Source organism: Lotus japonicus, chromosome 4 (assembly GCF_012489685.1).
Source record: "Lotus japonicus ecotype B-129 chromosome 4, LjGifu_v1.2".
Taxonomy (NCBI): domain Eukaryota; kingdom Viridiplantae; phylum Streptophyta; class Magnoliopsida; order Fabales; family Fabaceae; genus Lotus; species Lotus japonicus.
In genome coordinates, this window is record NC_080044.1 from 54,586,297 (window position 1) to 54,596,628 (window position 10,332).

Sequence of the window (10,332 nt, forward strand, 5' to 3'; positions counted from 1 at the left end):
CGGAATTCCGGCGACATAACGGAAAATCTAACCCGGCAGAAGTGATCTTGGGCACATAAGGAAGAGGTTTAGAATCATAAATGAAAGATTCGGGATAGTTTTGCAAAAACCCATAAACTATCAGCTCAGAAAAGTCTACAGAAAAGCTATGGAAAAAGCGATCAGAGGTAAGGATTAGCGACTATACCTCGAAACCTTGAAGCAGCAACTGATTGATCGACGATCAAGCAAGTAATGAAGAAAATTCTTCTTCCTTCTTCCTTGGTGAAGCTCGCGGCCTTGAGGAGATAAAATGGAGGAGTTTTGTGTTTTTTTCTCACTTGTTTGCTATATATAGAAGATGGAAATTCGCGGGAAAATGAAAGTTTCGCGAATCTGATTTTTCCGGCGTCATACTCCGTGAATTAATAGATATGTTTTGGCAAAAGAATTCCAAAACTATAAAGATGTCTCCTTGTATTTTTGGCAACTAATGCATAGTCGGTGTAAAACTATTTTACCCGATAAGTTGCTTTTTGCATCGGATGTCGGAATGGAAAACTTCCTTCTGAAGAAAGATTGAAATCATCAAGAGAAATGGGTGTACGCGTGTAGAATATTCATTTGAAGCTCTGAATAGAAAAAGTCTTCATTGTCGAGTAATTCTAGGGTTTTGAAATACCAGGGTTTCTGTTTCGGCAAACTTCCGATGATTGGACTCGGACGTTCGTAGATCCTAGAGTTTCGCCTCGAAACGATTGTGATATATGGAAAAAGAGAAGTTCTAACATTTCTCTGAAGATTTTTGGAATTAACTTCCATCGGGCCTATAAGTGAAAACTAGCTATATACTAGGGTTTCTGACCTAGGTTTAAGCGTATAACGATCGTGCTATAACTTAAATCGACTTCGATAAAATCCTTTGACTTTTCCTGAACTTTCTCCTTCATAAATCTATTTCATTTGACAAACTCTTGTTCAGGTTTCCTTTCACACTACATCAACCCTAATCGTGAATAAGATTTTATTCACTTAGCATAAGCTTAAAAACTTGGGTCTTACAAGGTATATAATATATGTTGCTCAAATGTTGGTTAATTGAATTAGTACCCAACCTTAGAGCAAAAAAATTAGGTCAGATGGCACAACGTAATTAGTGGTTTCTTAGGAATAGTGAAATTCAAACTCACAAATAAGAAGTACTAAATACTTGTGCCATGTAATATTTATTTATATTTTATAATTTATATATTTATAAAATTTCAATTATATATTCAACTTAAATTCAAGATAATGGTAAAATATATAATTTTATTAGTAGAATAAAACACAATTGGTAAAAAATATTATTAGACCATCCATCGGACGTATTCATTTTTTTGTTTATCAGAAAATTCGGACTCATTCATTGAAAACGTGAATATTTTTATTTAATTGAAAGATTCAAAAATAGAATGGTAAAATTAATCTTTCATCACCAATAAAAAGAAATTCAAGAAATGGAAAATTAAATAATAACATTTAGCAAGCAAACATATTAATTTGAAAAGAGTTAGTAGCAACTTGATAAACTGAGCAAGGAAAACACTTATCCGGAAACTTTTCTTTTACAAATTAAAAACTCCCTTATGTTATTTTCAGTTGAACCCATAATAAGAACCACAATGATCTCAATGGGAAAAAAATTACGTTAAAAATAATTAGTAACAAATGGATCGAGTGATCCATATAATCGACCTTAGTTGGATAAAGCTTTCGTTGTTGTTGTCGTACAATTGAATTGGAGTTTTTTTTTACACTAATTTTAAGTGAGAGCCAAGCTTCAAGGAAAGTAGAGAGGATATGTATTTTAAAGAGATAAGTTACATACATAAATGAGAATGAGGGTATATAAATATAGTTTCATTGTCCGAAGTGAAGACTCAAATTTAAAACATATAGAGATGTGTGTTACAATCGACTAAGAAAGAACTACAACAATCATCAGGATATGTTACTTTCGACACAAAAAATATAAGCATAGCAAGAGCTTGCAATAAGAAGCAACACCAAACAATGAATGCCATCAATATTATTGAAGAGAATGTCCAAATGTCTGTAACTTCAGCTCATTCAAATGAAGCCATATTATGTGAAACTCTGCCATTTGTATTATCTGTAGTCATTCAACCAAAATCAATCACAAGAATTATCAGTCACACTTATCATGCACAACCTGAAAGGATAGGGATGAGAATAAAATGCGGGAACACAAAAGCTGCTGCTTAACTTCATCCACATCATAAACTTAGTCCTAATATACATGCCAATTTAATGGATCAAAACTAATTCACTAATTCTTTAACACAGTCACTGAACTCTGTCTGTATGTCTCTCTCTCTCTCTCTCTCACACACACATTTGGTAGTGAAACACCGAAAAGAGAAGGTACAACAACTTGGTATTGATTTTAAAGAAAAAATCAGCAACTGCATTATTAAGTCAAATTCATATCATTAAAACTTAGATTATCTTCAAAGCCAAAGTCATCAAGACTTCCTGTAAAAGCCTCCAAACCCAGCATTGAAGAAGGAATTACTCCTGAAGGCCTTTGGAATCTATGAGGAACAGCAGCATTTTATTACCTCAATAAGATTAAAAAAAAATAGTAGAACAAAACTATACATGAAAGTAGCCAACCAATATATGAAAGTAGCCAACCAATGATGTAGAAAAATAACTTGAAAGAAGCTAATTAAATTCCTTACTCCCTATGTCTATTATCCTATACTGTGGTGATGTCTATCTTACTTCCTTCTATCAAAATTCAATTAAAACATCTATCTTCCATTGCCTTGGGTTCAAGTTTTCTACATTAAATGGCAGAAACAACCAGGTGTCTCCTTGGACAGTCTACATTCTACAACAACCTGAAATGTACAGTAGGCTTTACTCAACAAAATTTCTTGAAACATTGTGATATTTTTGGACCTGAATTTTCTATGGGTAGATGGGGATAAGGGCTGAGAACCAAAGAAGGAGAAACCATAAAAATAAAAGTGTTATGGATGACAAGGTGCATGAGAGAATGCTCACAAAATATAGAAAATGGATGAAAAATTCCATCCATCATTTCCCCCATGAGGGACATATGCACATGGAAAATTATAAGATGTAGGACATAATGAATGTTATAAGGTACTCAAAGCTAAGGAGTAAGGAAACATAAAACATTTTGTTAAATAATGTAGTGGTTAGTCTATATAAAGTAAGCCATAGAATACATTTAAGTTTTAATTTTAATGATATGTGATGAACTTCAGCTGCAATATATAGCTTGAGGCATGGTTATGCTAATTATGCAGCTGTATGTGGCATACCTGTGACAGAGTGGCTACCCACTTCAATATCTTTCTGCAATCATGGTGTTAGATTAGATGAACTCACAAGGACTTACATGTATCACTAATTAATTTGCATTATTTTCATTTCAAATTTTAAATTATTGAGATATGATTGCATCTTTTACTGATATGCAGAGCTGAATATGATCCAAAAAGTGATTTGCTGGAGCACGAGTTCATGTTAAAAGGGAAATTGTTTCAACGGAAGGATGTGGAGGTAAGGTTAAAAAATAAATTCACCATGTCAGTAAAAGCATTAGATATGTGGAAACCCATTGAAAGATTGCACAGTTCTGCTTATGAGGTTCTTTTACCCTTAAAGCAATGCAGTTTGATAACTTTTTCCAGCCTGCAGCTATTTCAGACATCAGAGAAATCAGTGAAAATACACAAATGGTTGAACAAAGGTACAAATGGGATAGGGGAAAGCAGGATGAATGAAAATACTCACAACCAAATTTCGGATGTGCAAGTGTTCAAAGTTAAAAATCATATTGATTTCCAACATCCAAAACATGAAATCCTTTCCTCTGATCCTAGCTCTTTAAAGTTACAGCTAAAACATTAACATGACAAGAAGGCATCATCATCTATATTCCTCAGGCAATCGGTAACCTGGTATAACTATTTTATCTGCTAACCTTTTGCCAGTCTTTGGCATAACATGCCAGTGCACAGTCAAGTTGAATTCTTTACCACACAAATTGCTTCCCTGATCAATGAAGTGGTACTTATTTGATGTGTGGATCCAAAACTTGGCATGCTTTTTAGAGGGAATGAACCATCCCACAAGGATATCTGGTTCAAGGAATGTTTTGGAGTTTCACATTCAGCAGCTATAAATACAAAAACCTGTTTTGTGTTCCACGTGAAAAGAGACTACAAATCTTCTGATATATTCAATGTCATTGTCGTTGGGCTGTTTTTGAAACCAGTTGATCTTCAGGATCGGGACTTGGACAGAGGGGAAGGGGAATTGAGTGTATCAGAGAAGGAACATGCCGCACATAAAGGCCAGAATGATTATGGCAAATAAGAGCAGAGCGTTGGCTCTGTACCTGAATGAATGCATTTTGGTGGCTTTTTCCGTTGCGACCCAACGATGACTCCGCTCAGAGAGGGAGAGCGACGGTGGTAGATGACTCTCCCTTCACCACATAGGGAGTATTTATAGAGAAATCTACTACCTAAAATGTTTACTCCAAAAATCAAGTTCACATTGTGGATGAAAAAATCAAATTAAATCAGTAACATTTAAAGTGATTTAGACTGGAAACAGACGAAAGGATTACTCATCCGAGATTTGCTCCTTGGGAATGCACTCAAATCTGGATTTTAGAAAGAAGGATGAACAAATAACAGTGAATGGAGGTACCTGTCGAAATATGGCTGGTTCCACCATTTTCGGCGAGCGAAACCTCCTTGAACACGGAAGGTCGGCGAGGATGCAATTGAATGAAGCAGAGATGCGATTTGACGGGAGCAGATGAGAAACTGAGCTGTAGATATGGATGAGCAAGCAATAGAAGTAGCCAGCGGACGATGATGACATTGGAGAGGAAACACTGAGCTGCGATGGATGGGTGAGAGTACACTCATGTGACGTAGAAGTAGGTCAAAAAACAGGAAATCAGGAAAAAGAAGAAAATCAGATGAACGATGGAGATGAAAAAAAAATTTGAAAAAGTAACAAAAATAAGGACAGATGGCGTAATGTGATTGGTTGTTTTGTAGGAATAGTGAAATCTAAACTCATGAATAAGAAGTAGTAGATATCTCACACACACATTGATGATTATATTAAAAATATGAAATTCTCATCCTTAATAATAAATCATCTGTCCTCGAATGATAACTCAAATGGTAAGAGTTAGGGAACATGTAGGTTGGGTGAGGGAGGTTTAGGGATCAATCCCTGGAGGGTGTAATTTATCTTTCCGATGTAAAACCCTTTCATGAATATTTTTACTAATTATGTATGCTCAATTCCTAAACTACCCTACTAAAAACTCAAGAGTCTTTTGGGCTTTATTCCTCCATGTAATAAAAAAAAACTCAAGAGTCTCCCCTTTTTTCTCCTTATTTTGTTCCATGTAGATTTTTTCAATTATATACTATATATATTATATTAAAAACGGTATGGTTGTAAATGAGTAAAAGACAAAAAAAATTGGTGATAAATTATTATTTATTAGTTTATTTAAATTTAATTTGACTCTTGGCTTCCCGTTCCCTTGTTTAAAATTGATTTACATTTTAAGCTCTTCTTTGCAATGCACATATCACATAATTACAATCAAAGTATCCACACCCTTGACATTTATATATAGACACAATCATATGTACATAGACAATAAAGTAAAAGTTCATACTTTGTCATGACTAGCTTCATTGTTCCCGTCACGTTTGAGATTTTGCATGAGTCAAAGATAATGACTAATTTCATTTCTCTATTGTTTTGCATTCACTTATTTGTTTCCATTTTAATAGTTTTATTTTGAATCTTATTTTCTTGATGCTCCACTATGGTAAGATTATCGAATGGGTAATGGAGTACGTACAACTCCCGACTAAAGGTAATCTGTTTCTTACTGATCCATTAGGCGTAACAAAAAAGATATGTTTTTAGGTAATCAACAACAAGGGTTACCTACTTCAATCGAGCATCTAGGAAAACAACGACAAAAGATAAAAACCAAAAATAGAAACTCAAAAAAACAAAAAACAAACATTCATTAAAAAAATTTACAAATTTATGATTTCTTATATTTAAAATATTTTTTTTCTTCTAATCCATAAAATATCTTTTAAAAAATAACATATATTTAAAAAATCATAAAAAAAACAAAAATGAATATTCCCCGTGCATCGCACGGGTCAAAAGTACTAGTATACGTTAAATTGATTAGTTCTATAATAAATAATGTAAAAGTTATTAACAAAAATTATAATTAGTTATTAATGATCATTTATATTATTATTGTAGAAATAATCAATTTCTCATATATATGATTAAAATATATTAGTATTAAAATTAGTTAAAAGATGTTTGACTTTTATATAACTTACAATACTAATTAATTCCAAACAATAATTAATTATTAATTATCCTTAAAATGAATAATATAAAGTATAATTAACAATCAATTCATAATATGAATAATATAAAATCAAAATTTTTACTATTTTTGATATTAATATTTTAACTATGTCATTAAAAGAATTCAATACATTATAAAAAAGTATAGTAAATAATATATAGTGTCATTTAAAAAAAATTAAAATTTATACTTTTATAAATATTTATTAGCTAATAGAATTTATGACATTAAATAATTTTAATGCTTAACATATTTATGATATATATAATAGTACTTATTTCATTTATTATTTTTAATATTTTCTCAAGTTGTGATTGGTATCTTAGTTATTAGAATTTATTTTTTAATTATATATACACGTGAAATTAAATGTTTATTTCATTAAAGTTAATACTAGTGTTCTTTGATTTTTCCTAGACCATGAAGCTATATATATTGGCTCTAATGACATGACAGTCTCCATGAGTACCATTTTTTCAATTATATGTTTAGTACAATCAACATCATAGTACTCACCTGATCATTTTCTTCTCTAGCTTTTAGTAGAGTTATAAAATGAAATAGTATTTTCACTCCATGAATCTTTAGAAGAGATTTCCTAGGTAGCATCTTTTTTAGAGATCCAAGAATTATTTTGAATCTTTTAGACTCATCATCTTGTATTTCACCTTTATTTTGTCACAAATTTGATCAGTCATTTGCTTTCAGCTTTGTTGTATTTTTGCTACCACCCCAAAAGCTGAACTTAGAAGAGTTTTCTTGGATAACATCAAATTCAACCTATTTCTTAGATCTCTTCCATGATTAATTTTGCGCTCTTCTAGACCAAACATCTTTTATTCCGTCTTTATTTCTTCACCAATTGGAGGAATCATTCAACTTGGGTTTAACTCTCCACTAATTTGTCTAAGAAGAGTCTTGTATAACATCACCTTCAACCTTACATTCAACTATAAATTTATAAGAGCTCCAAGAATCACCTTGGGCTCTTTTAGGCCCACCATCATGTATTTCACACTTATTTTCCCCTCAAGCTTCCTAACGGCTTGAGTTTGTTTTTGTTTGATATGTAGTAGTTGAGTCTCATAGTTTCAATTGGGATGTTTCTTTTTGTTTCAAGAATCCTCTTAGGCACTTTCACATACACTATCTTGTTGAACAAATTTTTTCTTTCCAGAGCTGACCAATCATTACGTTTCTCAGTATTTGATTAGTAAACTTTGGAAAGAAAAAAAATTGTACCACAAGATAGTGGATGTGAAGAGCCTAAGAGGATTCTTGAAACAAAAAGAATCATCCCAATTGAAGCCATGAGACTCAACTATAGATCATACAAAAACAAACTCAAGCCATTAGAAAGCTTGGGGGGGAAAATATATGTGAAATACATGATAGTAGGCCTAAAAGAGTCCAAGATGATTCTCGGAGCTCTAAAAAGTTAAAATCTGAATGTAAGGTTGTAGGTGGTGTTTTCCAAGGCTCTTCTAAGCCAAGCTAGCAGAGAGATAAGCCCAGATCAAATGATTCCTCCTGTTGGGGAAGAAATAAAGATAAAGTACAAAATGTTGGGTCTAGAAGAGCCCAAAATGTTTCAAGGAGGAGATCTAAAAAAAAGGTTGGATTTGATGTTATCGAAGAAGATTCTTCCTAGTTCAGCTTTTGGGGTGGTAACAAAGATATAATAAATCTGAAGGCACATGATTGGTCCAATTGGGAACAAAATAGAAATACAAGATGTTGGGTCTAAAAGAGGCCAAGATTATTCTTGGAGCTCTGACAGAGGTATTACCCGAGAAAACGCTTCTAAGGCTGATGCACGATGATCTTAGGATATCTCATAATTGCGTCAACTTTCTCTCTTTTAGGCTCTGCTAGGATTTTACCCATCTTGATCTAAGAAGAGCTTTCTCTCCTTCTAGCGGAGCAGCACCTCCCTAATAGGGGAACTTCTGAGGTTTCTTGCCTTCAAGTACCATTTGACTCTTTTCCGCTTAGAATCAGAAGGGACTGAGTGCAAATGAGCTCACTGAACGAAGAGCAGCCTCGAGGCTCAACGAGCCTCAACCCACCACCGCACAAGGAAGCTCCACCAGAACTGGATGGAGATACCATAGATCTGCACATCGATGAAGAAGGAAGTCGGGAAATTGCAAAGAAAACTATAATGGGGAAAATAATCTCAACCAAAACCCTAAACAAAGGGGAAACCAAGAACATCTTATCTAAAGCTTGGAACAACCCTGAGCTTAATGGGTGTTAACTCGCTAATGTTCACTTTTCAACATGAAGAAGATGCAACGAGGGTAATGAATGATGCCCTCTGTAATGTGATGGGACATCTACTCAACCTGCAGTACTGGGTACCGCAAGTTTCTATCTATGAGGTCCACTCCAACCTCGTACCCTTCTGGGTATAGATCCACAGACTACCGATATAGGTCATGTCAACTGCAAATGTCGCAAAAATAGCTAATAGAATCGAGGAAATCCTGGAGATTGAAAACCTTATTATAGGAGGCACTATGCTAAGGACTTTCTTTCGGGTCAGACTCATCGTAGATGTCAACAATCCCTTACCCACATGGTTCTGGGTTCCAAGGATGCTACTACCCAAGGCTTAGGCCTTCTTGAAATTCTAGAAATTACATAGTCTTTGCTATAAGTGTGGTGTAATAGGGCACAAGTAGAAGGAATACAAGGCCCCTCGAGCTATGTCAGCGCTAAACCCTTCAACATCGCACTACACCCCCTCCCTTGGGGTGCCACCAGCAAAATCACTAGCATCTATGGCTGCGAGAAGACATGGCTACACTAGTGAAAGAACTAAGAGTCCTAGAGTTACGCCTCCTAAATCCTCGTCGGTCATAATTAACTCGACGGTCAATCAGGAACTTAGGTACTGGCAGAAATAAAGAAGATAAAAGAGTTGGATTCACCAAGGTAGATAATTTGCTGGGATTAAAGTTTCGTTGTTTGACCCCTATGTATCCTATTGATTCACATACAAATATGTTCTATGAAATTGATTCCCCCCACCATTTCTTATCTTACTACCCAGTTTTTCAGTGTAAAAGATTATCAACTCAACTATATTAATCTTCAATCCCTTGATCGATTAACAATAATAAGTAGCACAGTGTGATGAGATATACTTTGGTAATAACTATGGCATGATTGAGACACTAATTATCACATTAGGAGAATAGGAGGAGAGTCAAACATGTCCCATTTGAAAACTGAGGAAAGTGAGGTTATATGTATTTTTTAATCAATTTTGTAATGACAGGTTTCTATTAGCAGCAAAAAGTCTAAATTTTGTCTTGAGAAGAGGCTGAAATAGTACCGATTGTAGTTCTCTATACAATGTTTAATGCATATGTTTGTGAATTTAAATGTCCACTTATCTCTTATGCAAATGATTAGAGGACCAGTGTAGATTTTTCCTTTTTTCATCATGCTGAACATATTCACCACCTTCACCTGTTTTTGTCTGAAACCTTCTTTAGCTTGAGAAGGACTAAAATTTGACATAGACCCAGTTCAATGTATTGAAAATTCACAAAACCATGTGCAGTGGAGGAGTTTTGGAATTGGAACAACATTACAACCAATAGTAGGAGAGATAAGTAAGCCAATGCAATCACCCTCATGGTCTCAAGGAACAATTATGCATGGAAAGGAAGACCTGTAGCTGCTCATAAGTTTTTAAATAATAAAAAAAGAACATGCTTCTTTAATTTTTGGACCAGATTCAAAAGGGGTAACTAAACAAAATCAAAGAAAGAAAACTTAAAGGTAGATTGTAGATGTGGTTTCCTTTTTCCTCCTTTTAGCACTCATTTTAATTCCTAAATTGTTTCCTAAGCATC

General features: G+C 33.9%; 1 pseudogene; it reads right to left on the minus strand.

The window, feature by feature from the left end:
• Positions 1–3,948: 3,948 nt before the first annotated feature.
• LOC130715173 (signal peptidase complex subunit 3A-like) lies at positions 3,949–4,434 on the minus strand (annotated as a pseudogene).
• Positions 4,435–10,332: the final 5,898 nt, after the last annotated feature.